The sequence below is a fragment of the Rousettus aegyptiacus genome, unplaced genomic scaffold, assembly GCF_014176215.1.
Source record: "Rousettus aegyptiacus isolate mRouAeg1 unplaced genomic scaffold, mRouAeg1.p scaffold_m13_p_6, whole genome shotgun sequence".
NCBI classification, from domain to species: Eukaryota; Metazoa; Chordata; class Mammalia; order Chiroptera; family Pteropodidae; genus Rousettus; species Rousettus aegyptiacus.
Genome location: NW_023416309.1, coordinates 24,607,144 through 24,630,323, shown reverse-complemented (window position 1 = coordinate 24,630,323; position 23,180 = coordinate 24,607,144). Strand labels below are relative to the sequence as shown.

At 37.4% G+C, this 23,180-nt stretch overlaps 1 long non-coding RNA gene and 1 pseudogene across 1 annotated transcript in view; one reads left to right on the top strand and one right to left on the bottom strand.

The window, feature by feature from the left end:
• LOC107501463 overlaps positions 1-22,871 on the bottom strand; it is a 40,875-nt gene extending 18,004 nt beyond the window's left edge. The window contains exons 1-2 of the long non-coding RNA XR_001594773.2: positions 22,777-22,871; positions 16,489-16,617 (exon numbers count right to left, since the gene is read on the bottom strand). This is a non-coding gene — a long non-coding RNA (uncharacterized LOC107501463). The remainder of the gene's footprint in view (positions 1-16,488; positions 16,618-22,776) is intronic.
• LOC107501462 lies at positions 9,229-18,894 on the top strand (annotated as a pseudogene).
• Positions 22,872-23,180: the final 309 nt, after the last annotated feature.

The window sequence follows — 23,180 nt, the reverse complement described above, 5'->3', positions numbered from 1 at the left end:
ACCCTTCAATCTCTGCCACATTCTTCATGGGCTGCCACCAACTAATTTTCTCTTGACTCTCTTTTCTCTATTTGTCTCTCCCTGCCACCCTCTCTCTCTGGGATTTCTGATTTGGTGCTACTTTGCTCTCTGCTTACTCTCACTGAAAATCCCATTCAAGTTCTCCGAAAGATGATTAGACTGATTCAAACTGTTACTATCTGGTATGAGATGCTCCTACTAAGCAGAAGTATCAAGGCAGACCACCTCAAAGGCACAGGTCATAGATAACTGTCTCTAGATCAGATGTCAATGCCTGGTCAAATTGTGTACGACCAGATTAGCTAGAACTCATGGTACAAAGTGGGGTGACTTTGGGAGTAAAGGACTTATAAGGATGGCAGGCACTTAGAACAAATTATAAATGCATACTCCATGTAGACAGAAGCCTGTTCCACCTACCTCATATTTGATTCCCGTTCAGATGTCCTACTGAACAGGGCTGGGGTTAGGGTGAGTCAGGAGAGGCCTGGGTGCAGAATTTTAGGAGGCACTCATTCTCAGGGTCATGCAAGAGCAGAGTTGGCACCTAAGAGCTAATGCTCCTAAGCACTTCATTTGCCTCACTGTAGTCTTGGCCTTGCTACTGAGAGGTAGTTTCCTTTTTTTCACTACCTTCAATTGCTCAAATTTTAGTGGTGTGTCATATACTGACATTGCTATTTCCAATGTAAAAGTCCATAAGAATTCCAAGAATTCCAAAAGTCCACAGGGTTTCATTTTCTACTGAGGTGGCATTTAGAAGTCTTCCTTGGAAAAAAAAATCAACCACAGGTTTTATTTTACCTTGATAAGTGTTAATTAACAATAATAGACAGTTTGGGAATTTTACCAACAATTTTGTTTTCTCCTATATTGAAAGCAATGTGACACAAGGCCCATGTAGTTATTTTGTGAGCTGAGCTCCAGGGAACTACACAAACTTGAACTCTCTTTCAGAGGTGAAGAATAAAATATCTTGTGGGCTAAGGGTCAACTATTCACTGAAAAAAAAAAAAAAAAAAAAAGATGGATAACGCCCCCTACCCCCTGCCACTGGATTGCTTAAAATATTTGAATCATGTGGTCTGCAACTAGAATTATTTGCATCCAAACTATAAGCTGTTGGCAGTAACTGCCGTATTCCTCCAAAGATGAGCCATTACATGATAGCTTAAGGGGCACATCTTGAACAATTCGACTTGAAAGTAGACCAAACAATAATTATAGGGCACTCACTAAGGGCAAATGATAATTTTCCTCCCTAGTAAATTAAATGTGGATCATAAAAGCTTTTCTTTGGTCAAATATAATATTTGACCAATGAGGTCCCTTTTTAGGCATTCGTTCCTCCAGCTGGCAGGAGTGTTATCTGCCGAAGGCTCATAACCATATCTTTATTTTGGAAATTGCCCTCAGCCTAATGAAACTGTTTTGCCCAAGGTTATGCCTCACCCGAGGTAGCAGCCTGCATTCAATAACTGGCCAACGCAGGGAGACAAAAGCCTGAACCTCTTGTGTCTATTACAGGCATCTCTAAAGGGTCATGCCATCTTCTGAGCTCTCTATAGGACAGGCTGAGGGTGTTGCAATTTCATTACAGTTAACTTTTCCTCTGCCCTGTCCTTCTTACCTTATATTCTCAGAGGTGTTGTTCCTGAAAGCATTTCCCCCTCCCCCACAAAAAATCTATCATATGCAAATCTCATAATTTCAGGGTCTGTTTTCTCAGAACACTGATCTGTGAAGGCTGGGACAAGAAGTGATCCTGAAAAGTAGACTCCAAAATGAAATTTTGGAGGTAGATAACCACCTTCCCCCTACTGAATAGCAAGGAGAACTCCATCACTGGTAGTAGACGGAAGATGAGTAGTTCCTGACATGCTATAGGAATGAAACTATTAACATCTCCTTGGCAAGGAACTGGAATTTGATACTGGTAGAAAAAAATGCACTGAGAGTTTTAATATCTTACGAATAGAACTGATATGGGGCATACTGTCTTTAGAACATTGCAGGATGTTTTACAGTATCTCTGGCTTCTCTCTGCTAGATACCAGTAGCACTCTCTTTCCCCTAGTTGTGACAAACAAAAATGTCTCAAACATTGCTATGTTCCTTGGGGACAAAAATTACCCCCAATTAGCAACTATTCCTTCAGATATATTCAGTTTTCAGCCCTTCAAGTATCTCTAAGATGTGTGAGTCTTCCCAGCTTATATCCCAGACATCATGAAGAAGAGAAAAGCAATTCCTCCTTATTGTGCCATGTCAAAATTTCTGTCCCCCCCAATCTGTAAATATACAAATATTGTTGTTGTTTTACACCAGTACTTTTTTTTTTTTTTTTTTTTTGGTGTGTGTGTGTGGGAGGGGAGTTGGTTTAATGCAATAACAGAGCAAGGGAGAAGTAGTAATTATAATGACTATGGGATTAGATGACTATAGCTAGAAGCAATCAATATATTGAAAATGATAATGAAAACTGAGGATGTTTAATCACCAATTAAAAAGTGAGTGTAAAAGCCAGAAGTTTTCTCCTTGGCAGTATATAAAGAGACTCTCAACTCCAGAAAGCTGAGGATCATGTATCAGAACTTAATTATAAAAGTAGCAGAATTATAGAAGAGGCTGAGTTCTCAAATTTGGCAAGTTTTCTATGCCAAATATAGCTATATTTGGAGAAGTGGAACCCTGAGATATGACATAGAGAAATCTGGGTTGATAACTCTCAAAAATCTTATATCCCCAGATTCTCTTTAACCCTCTGGGCCTGAAAAAGTAGTCCTATTTGCTCTGTTAAAGTCGTTTTCTCCACTTGCTCTAAGATGATGTATAGTCTCTGCCTTGTCTTTGGTTCCCTGCTTAGCTTATGGGCCAGTAGCTAGAGCTGAGTCTCCACTCAGCCCAACTGTGAAAGAGCTGGGATTGATAAGTGAGAAAAATAGCTATATTCTGAGGAGTTACAGGTCCTAGTCAACATGTGCTAGCAGAAATTGAGAGAACATGTAATGAACTGAATCCTGAGAATACTGGATCAAGCAGGGAAGAATAAAAAGGCAGATAAGGGAGAGTTTAGATAGGAGCACTTTTAAGTAGTACAGGGTTTAGCACCCTGAATGTACCTTAGGAAACAAAGTTGATGTTGCCTTTGAAACTGTCTTAGAAGCATGGAGGAAGACACCACTATGTAAAAAATGCTATTCTTACCATGCAAATAGAGATGGTATCAAAAAGCTAAGTTAACTGGACATGCTAGAGTGGCTATGCCATGTAATTCAGGAAAACCCACTAGCCTGCTATATTCTTGAGGGAGGGCCCAGAAGATCCTCCATCTATCAATGACACAAGGAATATATAAATGAAAGGGGAAGAGCATTGATGAAAAACTTACTTATATCCCTCCTCTGTAAGCCATGGGTGATGGTATGAGATGCTGAGTAGAAATGTGCCCCTTGATGGGAATGGAATTGATAGGAGAGTGATTTCTGGAGAGAAATTAGTATATTACTAGCTTACATTCAATATCAGTGATAAAGAATTACTGTGAGTATTAAATTCAATAAAATCTGTTAAATTGTTTCATAAACTATAATGCTATTCATATAAATGTCCAGGATTGTTATCTATTAAGTTATGAGACTAAGTCATATTAATTCTGTATCTCAGTCTAAAAGTAGAGTGTGTGGAACCTAGAAGGGGCTTAATAAAGGTTTGTTGATTAAATGATTATGAAAATTGATCATTAAAGTGCCAAACAATTGATGACGTGAAAGAGATAAAACACTCATACTTTATTATTAAAATTACCTGGCAACAATCAACCCACACACTCATCATTGTAGAGTCAACTCGATTCAATAAAAAAAAAATAAACAGGAGATTTTAAATCTCTACCTTTTAAGAAAAGCTACAGTTGGAGACTATAGTTGGAGAGATTAGACTCACAGCAAAAACTTAAATGAATGAATGAATGAATGAATGAATGAATAGGACAAGAGAGCATATGAAGTGTTTTTTAGTCCAGAGACTATGGTGATCAATGCAGGATGAAATGACTACAAAGCTTCCAAGAGGAAGTGGGAAGTGTTAGGTGTAAATGAGAAGGGAGGACACTGGTCAGAATGGGTGAAATCGGGACGGTAGTAGGAAGAGGTAGGGTGTGGGAAATCAGTTAGAACTAGACTGAAGGCCCAGAGGCAATGTTGAGCCTGGTGAGCTTATGGACAGAGAGTTAACAGAGTCCACCAGAAACTCTGGTAGAGTGTATACTGAGGAGTGGTTGAGGATTTGCTGTGATAAAAAATGAGCAGTCACTGAAAATTTTTAAGCATTGGAGGTAGCCATGTGTCGTTTTGGCTCAAAAGCTTACCCCTGTCCCTGCATAATATTTCTCAGGCAACTACAATCACCAAGATAAATCATTCAGTACATTTGAGGATTTCTCTGTATTTTCCCCTTATGTGTGTGGCTTTGAAGATGATGCTTAGTCCCACCCATATCATTCAAAGATAAAATTAATGTATTTTCTCTATTTCTTCTATATCTTACAGCTCATCTGTAATGATGTGAAGGAAATGGCACATAGCATCCACCTCTGACATGCTTCACCAGATCTTTCTCACTGGCTGGGTACATTCCTGTTTATAACAATCATCACTCTGCAATTGCAATGAACTCATTTTGATCTAGTTATTATTCTTTCTTTCTGTTCATTTTCATGAAACTTTTCTGGAGTAAGGCATTAAAGGGCTTATTGAAATTTAAAATGGTCAACATTTAAAACAATTATCTGAAGTTATAAAAATTATTTCATCAACCAAATTGGTTCTTTATCATATGTTAAAAATATGCACCCTATTAATTTAATTCCTCAGGCTTATATATTCTGCAGAAGGTATAATTCATCAATAAAAATATTCCTTTATAAATGTCCTGAAACTCAACAGCAGATTTTGCTTAAAGGAAAAAAGTAAAGGAAGGAAAAAAAGAGCGAAGGAGGGATGGAGTGGTGGGAGAGAGAGAGAGAGAGACAGACAGACAGACAGACAGATAGAGAGGGCATGAGTGAGCAGAAGGAGGGAGGAAATAAAAGGAGTAAAGGAGTCAAGGAGTCATGTCTGACACAAATCTGTCAAGCTCCCACCATATTTCTCATTCATGGCTATATGTTGTTCAGTATGTGTTAAGGTTGCATTTAAAAGATTTATTCTTTAGTGGCTACTTAACTTTGCTTAGACAATATTCATGAAGTTGGCTAAGAGACATCTGGTGGAAGATTCTCTTTCTCTTTAGGGTAGAACAGATTTCTCTTTTCAAATTACTCCATGCATGAAAAGTAACTGACAGATACCGAAGTGTATACTTCAGTGCTCAAGCATGCCTTTAAAAAAATTAAAATGTAGCCCTTTATTGTTTGAATACTGTAACCATGCAAATCTTCACTTTTTAAAAATGACTGTTTCTCTTTCTCCTTGATTCAAAAGTCTGTGCTTTCCTTATCCTTCTGCACACTGCAGGACCATTCTCTTAATCATTAAGTCCTTAGGACAGTATTAAACAGTCTTGGGAATGAGGCCCCAGGTCTGTTGACCACAGAAAGAGAGTTTCAATCAAACTAAATATAAAGCCTTGCAGCTCCACATCCATGAAAGCAGAATGAACTACCAGCATCCCCTTGAAAACAGCCAGAAGGAGGCCATGACTGACATCAGGACCTGATGCAATGATCAACCGCCTCTGACTGTAGCCCCAACCAATCAGTAGAGCCCATGACCCCAACACTTTTAGCTACTAATGAGTTTTCCCCTATATGACCTATCCCCTAGAGACCACGGGGGAGTCAGGTCTTTGAGCACTAGCTCACTTTAAATAAATCTCTACTTTCTTTGCTGAAAACTCCTTTCCGTGTCTATTTTGGCTTTGACATGTGCAAGCAGAATGATCCCCTTGAGTTCAGTAATAGTACTGATTAAACTTAGAAAAGATGAAATATGATTTAAAGAAATCATAGGAGGAACAAACTGGCATATTATGTAATTTTAACAACTTAAATTACTGATGGTCTAAAACTGGTAGTATCTGTGATATAAGCTATAAACTGCTAAACCTTTACAGTTATTACTCTCTGAAATGGGTTTTCTTCAATGAGTGGGTGACAGAGCTCTTTACAGGTCACTTGCATTTCATTTGTTTACTTAAATCTCCTACATTGATCTCTGTCTATCTGTGTCACATTAGTGTGGGGATGTTAGTGATCTCCTGAAGAGAAATACACTTTCATGAATGGCCTATTTGTGTAGCCTCTGACTGAAACTTGCCATTTTGTAGTTTGCCACCTCAAATAACATGGCAGTCTACAGAAAGAGAGGCAGAGACTAAGGAAACGCTACAGCGATAAAGACCTTCAGACATCTATAGTTCACATCTTTTATTTATAATGATCAATGAGAGTCCAAGATCTGTAGATTTACCCACAGAGATTGGAGAAGAGCTCAAGACTTCTTCACTCCTAGGTTAATTTATCTTTCCTGTCTTTATCTCTCCTCTACCTACTAAATGTTTCCCTCTTTTACTCACTCTCTCATTTGCTTCCCCCCTCACATATAAGCATCGCCACTGGAATGATTTTGTTAAAACATTCATCTTGCCTTATCAAATTGATTTTATCAAATATCTGTGATTCACATAAATTTCTATTGGAATATTTTCTGGAAAGGGCCTTCCTGACCATTATGATTCAAATATACAGTAATATATGAGGGATTATATATGGCTTTTTTTAAAGCAATAGTCTACTCACAGAAAATTCTTAATGTGCTTTTTGATTCTGACACTCTCGGATAATGTTTTTATTTTTTTATTTTTAGGGTCATATATTAACTAATAGAAGCTTAATATTTTTTTTTAGGTTACCAAAACAGAAATGTTATTTTATTTACTTGCCTACATCTGACAACCCTTCCTTAGCAAGCATAAAATTTGGATCACTGATTTTTGGCTGTCAATCTCCTTTTGTAAAACTTCCTGCCCTCTCAATTTTAACCATTATTTAGGTCTGGTTAAATATATGAATTTTTAGAATTTTGGTATTACTGACAGAAGACAGTTTTTCATTAACTCCACTGTTCTGGAATAGCCAGCCCTTCTATGATTGCCTTTCATGAATACCAGAAACCTTCTTTTCATTTTTCCTTTTAGACCTGTTAACCTTGAATCACACTGGCCCAGGTCAACCATGTCAACAATTCAATGAATTTCAAATTATACCTATCAGCCAGATTGAAGAAGCATTAACTTAAATAAAGTGTCCTGAGGCTACAGATAGTATAGGGGAGACAAACAAAAAGTCACAATTCTATCCCAGGTACAGGTCCAAAGAGCCTCCTTGATTTGAATTCTATTAGGTTATTCTGCCCATATGAAAGACCATTTGGCTTGGGGAATAAAAAAGCTAAAGAACATATAAAGCCATATTTTTGATTGCTTCTCTGTTGTTTAATAGTTTAACACCATAATGTTTTTTTTTTCTGTAGATTTAGAGGTTTCTATGGATTAATCATATAATAACCAGTTTCATGGGTGTTTCTATGATTATGAAAGTAATATATTTTCTTTGTAAAACACCAGTAGTTTACTGAAAAGCATAAAATCAATCACCTATAATTCTATCATTCAGAGATTACAACTGGTAATATTTTGGTGAATAGCCTTTCAGACTTTTTCTATGCACACTCATATGTGCAATTACAAGAAACTGAATTATACTATAATAATGGTATTTTCACTTGATCATCTCTTCATATTAAAACTTTCTTCACGAATGATCCTATTGAATTCTATTTTATGGACATGGCGCAATGTCATTAACTTGTACCCATTTTTAAGTAGCTTCTAATGTAAAGCTGTTATAAATAACACTGTAGCCATCATCCTGTTTATTCACCTCTGCTCATTTGTCTAAGGCTTTCTTAGGGTTAATTTCTGGACATTAAATTTCTAGATCAAAAGGAACATACATTTTAAGGGTTTGGACGTATACTACCAAATTGCCTTATGGAAGGTCTGTGCTCATTTAGACTCCTGGCAACAGTAGAAGAGGACCCTTTTTCTCACAGTGCACCTCACACCAGCAATGAGAGTTAGTATTCTTTTTTTTTTTTTTTTTTTAACTTTGCTAATCTGAGTGGTGAACAGGGAATTTTCCCATTTCAGGTTGCTCAAATATTAGTAAGGTTGAAGATCTTTTCAGGTATGTTTGTGTTCGGTCTAACTAGAAAACAAAGAGGAACTTAAATACAAATAGGGTCTAAGTTTTACTTTACTGAACTGAAATAAGTAGAACTATGAATGTACTTCTCGGGCCTATTCAGGTAATTGAAATTAGGATACCTTTTCGGTGTCGAGCCTCTTATAACAATAGTTGGTGTTTATCAGGTACTTGTTTTATGCTAGGTATTCTCCCACATTTGTTGAATTTAGTTTTCATAACAATACTGTATGGTAGATACACTATTTTATCCATTTTGTCAATGAGGAGACTGAGGAACAAAGAAGGTAAATAACCCAAGTTAAATAAGTTAAGTGGCAGAGTCAAAATTTGAACTCAGGTCCTGCCTCTAAAACACATGCTCTTAAGCTCTATGTTATTCTGGTATTTTATATGCACACATATCCAAAACACCCTTGTGGAAGATTGTTAATAGTATCTTCCTCTAGACTATATAAATTATTAAAAAATTTGTTTTATTATTAAAATAAAATTAATAAAATAGTTTCTTCTTAGAATACTTTTCAGAAAATATTTTAAATTATTTTACTTTAATTTTAATTCTGAAATAAATATATACATTTAAATATATGTATATATAAAATTTGTAGTCTGCATTTGGAGTTAAATACCAAAGTTTCAGAAATACAGATTTTAACTTTCATATATTTAGATAGTTTAGGCTAAGTGTTGAAGCCTTCAATAAAAAACAAAGCCCATTATTTTTCCTCTGATTTCTCTTATGCCAACGAATGAGCTAGTTTTCTCTTTTTCACAAGCACCTGAAATTTTAAGCTGAACTGTTTCTTGAGATTTGGACTGCATACCAAGAGTATGAGAGTGAATATATAAAACAAATTTATGCTTAAAAATATTTAAATGCATAAGCAAATGTGTGTGTGGTTGGCGATACATAAGTAATGAAAAGGCTGCCACCATGAATGACAGGAAAAGTCAGAATGAAAAGTTAGTTAATATTAGCTTATGGTAATGAGGATTAAAAAAAAATGAAAAACTCGATTTTGATTTAAAAGACCAATCATCCAACAAACACTCAAAAATACTATTTATTGACTCTAAATCAGAACAAAGTAAGAGACCTGAATTCAGATGGGCAAACACCTCCCTTTCTTTGATTACATGAAGCCATACAGTTAATGTCATTCAGGTTTTACTGAGTACGTTACTCCTCCTTTCTACACTCTTGGAAATCGCACTTTTCTTTGGGTTTAGGAGGCTTGGATCCCACCTCTTACCTGGCCTTGATGGGATTACTATTCACTATAAGTATACGAGGACTCTGGTCTTTTGTGCCAGGGATGCTTCATTTTCTAAGTATAATTTATGAATCTGAGGAAGGGAGCAGGTGAGTACCAAACAGTAGGATACTTAACCTACAGGAACTCCATGGATGGGTCATAGCACCCTCAGTTACATATGAGGACAGTCAAGTTGGAGAGATGAGGAACAGAAAGAGAACATTTGGGAGACTGGCGGGCACTCCCTCTCCAATATGCCTTCTCTGCTCCCCCGCATCCTGCTAACTTCTTAGATACTTAGCGTTAAAAAGCTCTATCACAAGAATGTGATGAAAAAATTTGTAGCAAGAAAAAAAAGACAACTCCACTAATACTCTTGAAGATTTTGTCATTATCTTACTGGGCTCAGAGGAGGTGAATAGGATACAAAGACTATCATTTTAAAAATTCACTTTTTATAAGATGTACATTTCCATTAAGATGAGCTTTATACAAATTCTCTTCCAAACAGCAATTACTTCTCCTTTCTCTACAAGACAAAACCAGTTAAAATGTGAACATTTATGCAGTCATCTCTTGACATTTTATTTTATAGATCAAGAATGTCCTTTTTATTTTTAATATTACAAAATAATTTGTTTTATTTTTTTTCTCTTATTGTTACTAAGATGGACATATAGAAGTGGTGACCATTATCCTTTAAATTCTTTTTCTCAGACTACTAGCAGCAATAATAATACCCAATGGTTGTATATGTAGTACTACTTTATGTTCTAAGTGCTTTATTTACATATAACTTCAAAACCCTTCTTTAATGAAGCAATTGGGGTCCAAATAATTCAATGTAACAGAGAAGCATTATTAAATGGTTATTGTTAGCTGGCTAGGAATTCCCTGGGACAATCCTAATCCATCCATGTTCTCACAATGCATTGATGCCATCTGGGAATGATGATTCTGGACCCTGAAAGCCTGGCTGAGGTTTCCAGGACAGGTTCCAGGAATCTCCTAATTAGGTGATGCTCTATTTCTTCAGCCCAATCCTGGGATATGTGGCCAGTAGAATTCTGGGGACACAGGCTAGGCTGTGAGGATGGGGGTGAATAAGGTTGTGTGTGAATACACATTATCATGAGAAGCAATATTCTAGAATTATTTTCTATATTAACTCACAAAAATCCTAAATACTATCATCATCATCTCCATTTTTCAGATCAGGAAACTGAGACATTGAAGGTTGAGCAATTTGCTCACATATCTATTAAGTGGAGGAGCTGGGATTCTAACCCAGGCAGTTTGGCTCTACTCTACTGTCCCTTTTGTCTTCATCTACCCTAGGATGCTCAAGGACAAGCTGTGTACTTACGTTGTGAATTGTTATCCAGGACCCACCCCACCAGTGTTCTTCAAGTGTTTTGATAATGGCAGAGGGATTTACTATTGACTTTGGCAATAGAAGATGATTGCATCTCTGAGAGAAGAAGAGGGAGAAACAGTCACCTGCCTAATACTAATATCTGAATGGAGCTTCCAGAAGGCTAGTATTGGTGAGGACTGACTCAGGAAGTCTGTAAAAGCCAGTCTGCACTTTGTGAAGTGTCATGATCCTGTCATTGTTTAGACAAAAGTCCCTCATAGTCATTCTCATCAATATTCCTGCAGCATGACAAACCCAGCAAGGTTCCAGAATGCTAACTAGGTAATTATTGCTGCACTAGGGTTATTTTTGTTTTCTTTCTTTGCCTGAAAAACACAAATGCAAATGCGTTGCCATTCCTTTTATTATTTATGTCTTCTTACTGTTAGGTTCTGTCTTTGTACTCTTTCCCTGCTGTTAGCAAGATGAAAAAAGTTGTGTATTCTAAGGATTTCTGCTGACCTTTGAGACTTGAAAGTTTCCCCACAAGGAAGGAAAGTATCCTTGAAATAAATGTGAATTCATGAAATATCTCAGGCTCGTGGAGGAAACAAATGACCAGGTTCTTTTCAACTTGCAGCACACAGCAGGAAGAAAAACCGCAATTGGAGATTTCGGCAAGTCTGGGCATCTCACAAGATGATGCTGAGGGTTGGCAGTCAAAGACACTGTGAAGTACTACTGCTGCAGAGGGATTTACTATTCATAAAATGTTCATACTTTGCAGAGTTTGAAAAAATAAGGCAGCCATAGCTTATTAAATGGAATTTCTTTTTAATTTATTAATTTGGGGGGATTTCCCTTGTTTCTCTTTTTCTATTTTGGCAAAGAGTCACCACCGATGCACACATTTAAAAGAGCTCTAGAGAAATGAAAATGTTACTCTGTAAAAGGGGGGGGGCAGTATAATAGAATGCAAAAATCATCGGCTTGAAAGGAAGACAGACTCGCATTTGACTTATGGATTCTATCTTCTTGGCAGAGTCATTTAATACCATCACTGTTCCTGAATTAGTGCAATGGACTCCTAACTTATCTTCCTTTTTCTACCCTTACCACACTTAGGATTAAATCTAAAGTTAAATGTGAAGTCTTCACTATGGCCTGAGGATCTACCCTTTTACCGTAGTCCTGACTATCTTCTCCCTCATTTTACTCCAGCCATGCAGACTTCCTTGTTCTTTACACACACCAAGCACACACAGGTCCACCTTGGGGCTGTGGACCTGCTATTTCCTCTGCCTGGAATTTTTCACGTGGCTGGCTTCTTCACTGCATTTGATTCTTTTTTTTTTCAATTTCATCTCTTAAGAATAGGCTTCCCAACACTAGTTATCTAAAAAAGGTACTTCTTGTCATTCTCAATTCCCTTATTTTGCCTTGGTTTTCTTCTCGGCTTTTATCTACGTCTGAAGCTGTATTGGTTTACATGGTAGCCTTATAAACTAACTCCATGTGGGCATATATCTAGTCTGTTTTATTCATTATTCCAAATGTCTAGAACAGTGCCTAATACATAAAAGGCACACAATAATCATTTATCCAATGTGTCTTGGTTTCTTTCTCTTTAAAGTGAAGATAGAAAAAAAAACATTCTTGTAGTGTTTATAAAGATTATAAATAATGTATTAAAGGCAATCTCAAAGTCTCCTAGCATATTGCAGCAAAATCTAATTGTGCTTCTTTTTTCCCCCCAGACTTGATCAATTGTGTATACTCTGGTGGACTTCTAACTGCCAATATATGCTGTTCTTTGCCTGAAGGCTATTTCTGAAGTTTTGGAAGGACAGACTTCCCTGGTAAATAATACTTCTATCCCAGAAGCTCTCAAGTGACTCTTGGGTGTTGGTACACCAATTCCCTACCCCCTCAGGATACCTCTGGGCTTGTGTTTTGCAGCCTTTCCAGAATTTTAGCATAAGATCAAGCTCTAACCAATCACTGTGGAGCTAGCTCAAAAACGCATTAGCTGCCTTCCCTTTCCTTTATCATTTCTCTACTCTCGTACTGTCATTTTCCAATAAAATAACTGCATTGAATCATTATCTCAGTATCTTCTCCTGGGGTAACTCAACCTACTGAGCTACTTTAACTGAGCTACTTAAAAAATGATAGTTATTAATACATAATACCTTCTACGAGGTGGAAGTTGGATCTTTTAATATCAAATACCCATGTCTGTGTAAATATGTGCCATTCTACAGACCTTAATAATTATTTTAAAAAATAGCGTATTTCTCTGATATTTAGCTCATTCTCAAATATCTTACATTGCAGTCCTCACATTTGTATCGAATATTTGTTTCCTTATGCTCCTTTCACAATGATTAAGCATGTTTGATTATTTATATTTGGAATATCCATTGGATTGTTATGTGGTTCTCAAATCTAGACCTATTTTTAAAGTATTCCATTTCTTTGGGGTTGGGGATCAGGTATCGATACTTTAAAAAATGTCCCCAGTAATCTCCTGTGCAACTAATGTGGCCAGCTCTGGTAAATCTGGTAAATGCCCCCTTTTCACAATTTTAATAACTTCTTTTTTTCTTCAGAGTCTGAAGTTATGTATAATCATAGAGCTTTATTTTTATCTTAAAAGTCTCTTTTCTGTTTTGTTAGCATTTGTTTATGGGTTATCAAAGATTTAAATTTAGCCATATTTAAAATGTTACTTCAATCATTTAAATTTTTGTCTTAAGATTTTGTAACTCAATACTATTGATTTCAAAGTTTGTGAAATACATTTAAAGTTAACTTATAGATATAACCTTCTTTTAAAAATATTAAGCATTAATACAATGGTATTGGCATGAGAATAGAAATATAGATCAACAGAGAAGAATAGAGAGTCCAGAAACAAATCGATATGACTTTTGACAAAGGCATCAGGCAATGCAGTGGGGAAAGATTTTTTCTATGTGTGGTACATGAAGAAATGGATATCTATATTCCATATATATGTGTTTATATATAAACTTTGACTCATAACTTGTACCAAACATATAAAAATTAACTAAAAATGAAACATAGACCTAAACGTAAGAGCTCTAACCATAAAACTTTAATCAGGAAACACAGAAACACTGGAGAAAAATTTTGTGACCTTGGGTTAGGCAAAAATTTCATACACATGCAAAATATGATACATTAAAAAATTGGTAAATTGTACTGCATCAAAATTCAAAACTTCTGCTTTCCAAAAGACACCATTAGTACAATGAAAAGGCAACCCACATACTTGGAGATGATATTCACAAAATATATATCAGATAAAGAACTTACCCAGAATATATACATAATTTTTATAACTAAATAATAAGAAGACAACCCAATAGAAGAATTGAGGAAAAAAAAAAAAGTTCAGAAACAAGTTCTCGTAAGTGACCACTGCCTACCTTCCACTCTCAGCATCAGTATCGACATTTCTAACCCTTGCAGTTTTCAAGCGGTCACTGAATACTTCCATATTCATTGGTTAGCATGATCACATAAAAATCATGTTTAACTGAACACTGGGAAAACATACTTAAGTAGCTTGCCAATAAAAATATTTATTGAAAGGTAAGAAAATGTATACATAAAGGTGAATCTTGTGGAGATTTTCATTTACTGTAGCTTTTCTAAAGGGCCGATCATATTTATGTGCTAAAGAATAAGTAAGGTGTCTTCTGTTTTCAAACAGGATGTAGTAGTTCATGGTAGGCCATGACAGGATGTAGTAAGTTTTTCTCCTATGGACAACAACTTTAAAAAAAGCCAGACAAGTAATAAAATCATATTTTAAAAAGTATCAGAGAAATGTGGAAATCTAAGAAGCTACTTGGACTAAAATTCCAGAGATAAGGAGAATAATTTAGATGTAAGTGGACAATTAGCTATCAGTTTTTCCCAAGGGTACTTGCCAATTTTAAATGCAGGCTTATAAATAGAGCTTAACCCAGGCGTCAGACTGATACTGGGGAATACAGAAACCAATAAATATTTTTTAAATTGGCAATTTTAGAAGCCCCAACCACTTGGTCAGTTTTCTGCAAAAGACATTTATTAAAATCTGAAGTTGCAAGAGGGATCAAGAACTAAGAAAAAAAACCTGGCAGGTAAGGTGAAATTTCTTGCCGTGTTTAAGAAACAAAGATCAACCAAGGTAATCTTGAAATTAAAATAGGAAAGAGCTGAGATCCCTAGAGTAGTGAGTTGATAGTGAGGATCCATATCCTCTTTTTACCTGGATACCTCTGGGCGGAGGGAGAAGAGGGCACAGGGTAGAGGCTAAAAACTCAGGTTTGACCCTGAAAAAAGGCTGCTATTGGGAGAAACTATCAGAAATTCTGGTAGTCATGCAGATCTAGTGAGTGAAGCAGCCTTAAACACACTGCTGGTGTTCCCTTCAAACATCTGAGAAATTTGAAGCTATGTCAGGAGGCTGAAGAGCGAAACTGAAAAACTCTGAAGAACAGAACTCATGTTGTCTTGTGATCCACAAAGACGAAGACTAACCAGCCTCTAAAATAAGAACCCTTGAGGACCATATCCTAGTAATGCTTGCAAATTGGAGGTAGACTGAATTTTAGCAAAAATTAATCTTTATTATTTATTTGAAATGTTAATCCATTTACATTTAATGTAATTACTAATATAACTGATTTTATAACTACAATATTTTCATTTGTTTCTGCTTCTCACGTTTTTTATTTCTTTGTTTTCTTCTTTCTTCCCTTTCAGATCAATCACTTTTTTTATTATTTCAGTTTTTCTCTTTTAAATATTAGATATATATTAAAACACAATTTTGTTATTATTTTAATGATTAACTTAGAGTTATATTGTACTTTTTTTACTTACTATAGCTAACTCAAATAATTATCACTTTCCCAATTCTGCTTTAGAACATTTTCACTCCTTTAAAACCCCATTACCATTTTCATTATTGTTCTCATGCATTTAGTTCTAATTATATTTTAAACTAAGTAAACATTACAGTTATTTACAATAGTCAATATTAATTTATATTTCCTGCGTATTTACTCTTTTTAGTATTCTCCATTTTCTCCTGTATTTCTGCTCATTTTCCTTTTGTAGGAAAATCCACTTTTCTTATTTTTTTAAATATACTCATACTAACAATGATTTCGCTCAGTATTTGTCAGAAAATGTTGTTACTTTACTTCCATTTCTGAAGGCTATTTTGTTAGGTATGTAATTCCAAGTTGGCAGTTAATTCTTTTAGCACTTTAAAGAGCTTTTCCCCATTTTTTTTCTGGCTTCAATTGTTTCTGTTGGAGATTATCCAATTTGAAAACTTTCAGTCTATGAAAGACACTTAAATGCATGAAAAGATAAGCTCAAGATTGGAAGAAAATATTTCAAATTACATTTTTGACAAAGGTCTTACACTAAAATATCTAAATAAGTTACGAAACTCAACAATAAGACAACCAACAAATAATTTTTTTTTTTTTTAGCTGTCCAGGTGATTCAAACATGCAGAGTTGACTATGCAACATAAATATAAATACCAGACTTACTCATTCATATTCCTTTGAATTTGTCTGGGTGGCTTTCTGGTGTATGTATTTGCAGATGACAGGCAGTTGGGCTGATATTTCAATTCTGGTCCTTTTGTCACTTCTGTTTATTCTATTCTTTCTTGGTACCTGTAGATTTAAACATGGCATTAGATATCAGTCAGGCATACCTCTTGAAAGGCAAAATATACAGTGTAAAACACTGATATTTACTATAAAAGATCATAAATGAAAATGCATCTCAGCATGCTTGTGTAATTTTAAATTAATGAAGTTACCACACCTTTGAGCATCTCTCTAGGGGCAACTGGCACATGCCTCTTTTCGTTCAGATAGACCTTCAGGCAAACCTACTGAAGATGGGTAAGTTGTGGTAAGTTGATTCTTCTAATATTGATTTTTGTGATTTGCTCATCAGTTTGTTTCTAAAAAATGTCTTCTATTAGACTTGTGATATTCAGATTCTAGTAGGCATGAAAATCACCTAGGGAAGAAGTTTTTAAAAATGTAGTTCTTAATGTAGTACTTATTTTTAAATAAGTACTTTTCTGTGATGGTAGTGCAGTTGGGGCCATAAAACCCCCCTTAAAAGTCATGGATAAGAGGATCATCTCTGAGAATTTTACATGTCTATATGAGTCCTGTAACAAATCTAGCACAGACATTGAACTTCACCAACGCAGGCATTCTGAGGCAAAATAAAGCTTGCTAAAATAAAAGTGGAAAAATCTAGCTTTGAAAATGAGCCTCCCTTTCACTGACTTATTTATTTATTTTTTTGTAAATGACAACTTCTGTGAAATGACTCACTGGAGAGTTATTATGCATCGAATATGATAACAGTCATTAATATTCTGGCCATAAACGCAATTCGTTTGGTAAATGCCTGGCTTTTTGAAGCATGAAGTACCTAATATAATTGCGTTCTGCAGTTAGGAGTGGCAATGGACCCCTGGGTGGCTGTGTGCATCTCTCCCTTGAAGCACTGGATAGAAACCGCAATGTGCAGCCCTCTGAAGAGGAGCTGTTTCAGTTTCTATCCTCTCTCCCACCCCATTTTCTTTTAGACTACCAAGCCATATTCAGAATCAAAGAAGAAAGCGTATTTTTTTCTGTCTTTTCATCTTATGGTCTTGACTGAATGTGAAAATATTCTGGCTGTTTAGAAGGGTGTAAAAAACAATTTAGCTTCTCACCTGTATGTAGCAATTACTACAAAACCAGCAAGGGGTAATGTGAAGGCAATTTGGTTATCACCATAGCATTGTCTTGCCTTTTGCTTTTTCCTCAGATATTAGCCTTTTCTTTAGTCTTGAATTGTGGGATATGTTTTCATTATACTCACCCCCCAAATATTTTCCTCCATGTATTTCCTCAAATGCATTTTCTTTTTTCCTTCATTTTTCATTTTGCTTTTGCTAATTACAACTGGGAACGGCATTATGGTCTCAAATAACAGAAGAAAACTTGAATGTGTTGAAAAGCTCTCTGGTGAAGCCATAGCCACCAGGCTAGGCTCCGGGTGGCTCTAGCCCAGGGCGGCTGGCGGAGGCCTGGGCCTGGCCCCCAGCTCTGGTTCCCTGCTGGTGGGCAGCTGCTCACTATGCTGGCACGCACCAGCACTTCCAGGCCCCTGAGGTCTGCTGTTGTGAGAAACACTGTCTGTTTGGCTTCAACACTGTCTTCTGGGTGCTGGGAGTCCTGTTTCTGGACTCAGCCTCTGGGCCTGGAGTAAGAAGGGCATTCATTCTCTCCACCATCTCAGCAATGACAGATCTGAGAGGCCTTGTGTGGCTGTTTGTAGAGGTTGGGGGTGTCATGTCAGTGCTGGGTTTTGCCAGCTGCATCCGGGCCCCCCGAGAGAACACCTTCCTGCTCAAGTTCTTCTCCATGTTCCTCCACCTCATTATTTTCCTGGAGTTAGAGACAGGGATCCTGGCCTTCGACTTCAAGGACTGAATTTGAGACCAGCTAAACCTATTCATCAGCAAAGTCAAGGCCTATCGGGATGGCATTGACCTCCAGAACCTCTACTTTGCTCAGGAATTCTTGTCTTGCTGCTGAGCCTGAGGACCCAATGACTGGCACCTCAATAACTGTTTTGACTGCACTGACTTGAACCTGAGCTTGGGGCACTGCGGGATGTCCTTCTCCTGCTGTGTCAGGGTCCTTGTAGAAGATGTTCTCAACACCCAGTGTGGCTACAATATCTGACACAAACTGGAGCTGGAACAGCAAGGCTCCATCCACACCAACAGCTGTGTGTGCCAGTCTGAGCAGTGGCTACAGGACAAGTTGACCGTTGTGGCTGGGGTCTTTGTGGGCATCACCCTCCTCCTGATCTTTGGCATCTGCCTAGCCCATTACCTCATAAGTGACATCGGGGCAGTGAAGGCTAACTGGTGAGGCTGCCATGCTGGCTATGGCCACCCTCCTGGCCTTCTCATTGTGCCGTAATGGGTAAGGTTTCAGGAGGCTTTTCTGCTTGAACCTGGTCCCTATGTGCAGCTCACATGTGGGTGTGCACCCAGAGAAAGCCAGGTGGTTGTCTGGGTTGCCTAACTTGGAGCTGTGTGCATGGAGGGTGTGTGTGTCCGTGTGCATGTGCACAGGGGAACCACCATCTTGGATGTTGTATGGTGAGCCCTCCAGGGGATTAGGAAGGGCGCAGGCTGGGACACACTTTGTGCATGGCAGCATGGGGTGGTCATTGGGGACTACCGTTGCTTGCCCAGGACATGGCCTCATGCAGCTTCAGAGTTCTCATCTCTATTAGCTGTGACCTTGACCCTGCCAGGAGCCCACTTCAGCCTCAATGTCTCAGACTCTAAAATGGGTCCAAGATTCTTCTCTCCCTTCCTTGCCTATCAGAATCAAACATGATGATGGCTACAAACTACTCAAACAAAACCTTAAAAACCAGAAAGAAAAAGAAAGGAAAGAAGGAAGGAAGGAAGGAAGGAAGGAAGGAAGGAAGGAAGGAAGGAAGGAAGGAAGGAAGGAAGGAAGGGAGGAAGGAAAGCTCTCTGGTGCCTTTTCTAGAAGGGTGAGGCTCATTGTCACGCATGAGCCCATTGGTTGAATTCTAACTAAGGTAATGAAGGACATGAGAGTGTGTGATTCTATAAAATCTTATTGTGAGTTTTGAGCACTCAAATGAATCTGCCAAATGTTTGCCATTGCTCAGGCATCTCATCCCCTGCATTTGTTAAATTGTATTTCTCATTAGAGATAACACTTGTAACAAGCCAGAGGAAAGTAGGTCTTGCTGCAGCTTAATTTGAGGAAATTGATAAAGATAAATTTAAGATTGTGCCCATCTTAGAGAGAAATGAAATAATTCATTACGGAAAGAATGAACTGCTCGCTATTATTCTGATAGAGAGCAATTTAACAAGCAAATTTATGCACTGTTGAAGCTAACTTATTGGCATTTGGATTTTGCTTGGTGGTTCCTAAAGAAAAAAATTAACCCACATTGGGAGGTGACCAGATGTTGATACAGAAACTTTTGGAAAATACACAAAATTATAAAAGAAAATTAATAACATTATTAACATTTTGATGCATGTGCTTCCATAGCCTGCTTTCTGTGCATGCATGTAATCTTTTTTGGCATCATATTTTATACATTGCTCTGTATGCTAACTTTTTTCCACCTACTCTTAGATTGTTAACATTTCTCAATGCTATTAAAATGTTTTCACAAACAAATTTAGTGTTAGTAAATGCTACCTTTATTTATGCATTATAACTATAATATTAACTATTCTTTTATAACTGGACGTGAAGTTTATCTATAATGCTCTAACAATCTTAATCCATCATAGAATATTTGTGGAATATCTCGTATTTCTTCAAGTAAATTAAATAGCAGTAGATTTTGGATCTCCCCATTTGTAGTAACTAACTTACTTTTTTCAGAAAATTTAAATGTTGACTAGAATTGCATGGCTTAGGAACTAGTTATCTGGAGAATATCTTTGTGTTACATTTGGGTTTGCTTGTTCCAAAACTGCCTCCTGGTTTCAAGTCAGCAGATTAAAGCAGGAGTTCAGTCTTTTCTGCCCAGGAGCAGGAAGGAAGGCAGGGAAGAAGGGATAGGTTTATACCTCCAAGTCTACAAATCTGTGGAAATTCAATGTGAAGTCTGAGCTGGATTTTGAGGAACTCTGATCTCAGTATCTTCTCTGATTAGGTAGGAAAAAGGTGCAGTGTTCTATGGTGAGGAACATAGAAGTGCGTGCAGTGGCTAGGGCTTGATATAGAGAAACCCTGGGAAGAGAAGTGATATAGTCAGCTTTTTACCAGATAAAAGTTTGAGATTTTATGACAACTACAGGTTTTGGGTGGTCATGTTAGAGGCTAATTTTGGAATAGGGAGGAAGACTTAACTAGAGTCCTAAACTGGAAGTCTGAGTAAAGTGTTGAACGTCGTGAATGAATGAATGAATGAATAAATGAATGTCTCTGATTCTCCAATTCTCTGACATCAACTTCATATCCAACATTTCAATTCAGACTCCACAGTTTAAGGGTTCAGTATCATAAGATTGCCTCCTACTTTGGATGCCAGTTTTAATGAGGCACCCAGGCTATCTGCATTTCTGTCCAACCTGGCTACAAATTCGGCGATTCTCACAACCTCTTCTTTAGATTTGATAATTTGCTGGAATGACTCATAGAATTTAGGAAAATTCTATTCTTACTATTATAGATGATTGTGAAAGATAAAAATAAATAGCCCGGTGAAGAGGTACATAAGGTCCTGAGTGTAGGAGCTTCTGTCTCCATGGACTTGGGGTGAACTACTCTCTCTGTACCTCAATGTCTTCATCAGTGTGGAAGCTCTCAGAACCTCGTCATTTAGGGGTTTTTATGGACATTTCATTATAGAAATGATTGTTAAATAATTGGTCATTGGGGATTGAACTCAATCTGCGGCCTGTGTCTCCTCCCTTCAAAGGGGTTTTATTTTAATTGAGAAAGCAGTTTAAGTCAGGTAAGTGAGACTGCCCTACAGCTATGGATGGAATCCTTTTAGGCCTTCTCTGAGATCTTCCCTCCCAAACCCATTTGCTCAGCCCCAGAGGCAGTAGTTCCTGCTTCAATGCCTCTCAAATAGGCCTCTTAATAGTAGAACTTTGATCCCAGTCTTGATTAGCTCCTCGGGCAGGCTCCTGAATCTGCCTTTGGCCCACCCTCTGCAGGTACTGCCTAGCTCTGCTCTCTGCTCACAGCATTCTCAGGCTCTTATCACCCCTGCCCGGCTTCAGCATAGGGGGCTTCATTTGTTCAGGAAGGGAGAACACAGAAAAGGTAAGATACAGAACAAGTTCCATTCAGAATGGCTAACTGGCACTTTGCATTAACAATAACAATATTAATAACAACATTAAAAGCCAATAATGTTTATAAAAGCTTACTAGGTGCCAGGTATTGCTCTAAGCATTTTATATGGATTATTTAAATCACTTCTTACAACAGCCCTATAAGCTGTCATCACCATTTTACAAATGAGGAAACTAAGTTACAGAGAGGATATTTAGATGGTAGGTGGAAAAATTGGATTCAAACCTAGACATTCTGACTCCAGTGCCAAGGCCACATGAGATTACACTAATAGATCAGAAAGGGGAAAGAATTAATTAAAGCTTTCCTGGAAAAAGATTTATAATTTCTCTAAGCAGAGGACAGAAGCCTGAGAACAGGATGGGAGGGGACACTGCAAGTCAAAAAAATACGGTGTACCTGTGCTCTCAGAAACTGATTTTTCTCAGCTTAATGTCTTTGCATGTGCTAGTTTCTATATTGGAATATTTCTCCTTCTATTCATTTAACTAACTTCTATTCATCTAATCAGACTGAGCTCAGATACCACCTTGTCTTGAAGCTCTCATTGCATATAATGCTCTTAGTTTATTGCTTCCTACTCACCCTGCATTGACTTCTGTCATAGCTTGTGGTAGATTGATTATAAAAAATTTCTCCAAATGTTCACCTCTCTCTGTATCCATGCACTTTGTCATGTAAACTTGCAGGGTGGTATCTATTTTCCCCAGCTTGTGGGGATGGGCTGGCATTGTGACTTTTTCTAGCCAGCAGAAAGTTGTTTGAATGGCGGTATGCCTAGTTTTAGCCTGGACTTTGAGAGATCTTGTGATCTCTGGTTTCTTGGAGCCCTGCCTCTTCCACGAGAACAAGCTAGGATGGCCCAGTAGAGGGGGAGGAAGCATGTGGAGGAGAGCTGAGCCAACACACTCGAAACAGAGTCCTTGGCCAACCTACCCATTAACAGTAGACGTATGAGGAAATCCAGAAGAGAACTGTCAAGACTGAGCCAGATCAACAAAACTGCTTAGTCAGCCTGGAAACTAAAGAGAAACAACAAAATTTATTGTTTTAGCTGGTAAGTTTTGGGATGATATACTGGATAGCAATTACTGATACATACAGAAATTGATGCCCATAACAAAATCCTAAAGTATGTGGCATTAGGTTTGTCCTAGTGGAGGCCAGAAAAATGATGGGCAAACTGTAAGCTAAGGCTGAAAAACACGGTGAGGAAAGTTTTAAGGGTGGCTAGAAAACAGCAACCCATGTTATACAGTAATGAAACGACTAGCAAACTAGTACCTTGGAGAGTGGAATGTATCCCTAATCAACTTTTGGATTTGGCTAAGAAGATTTCT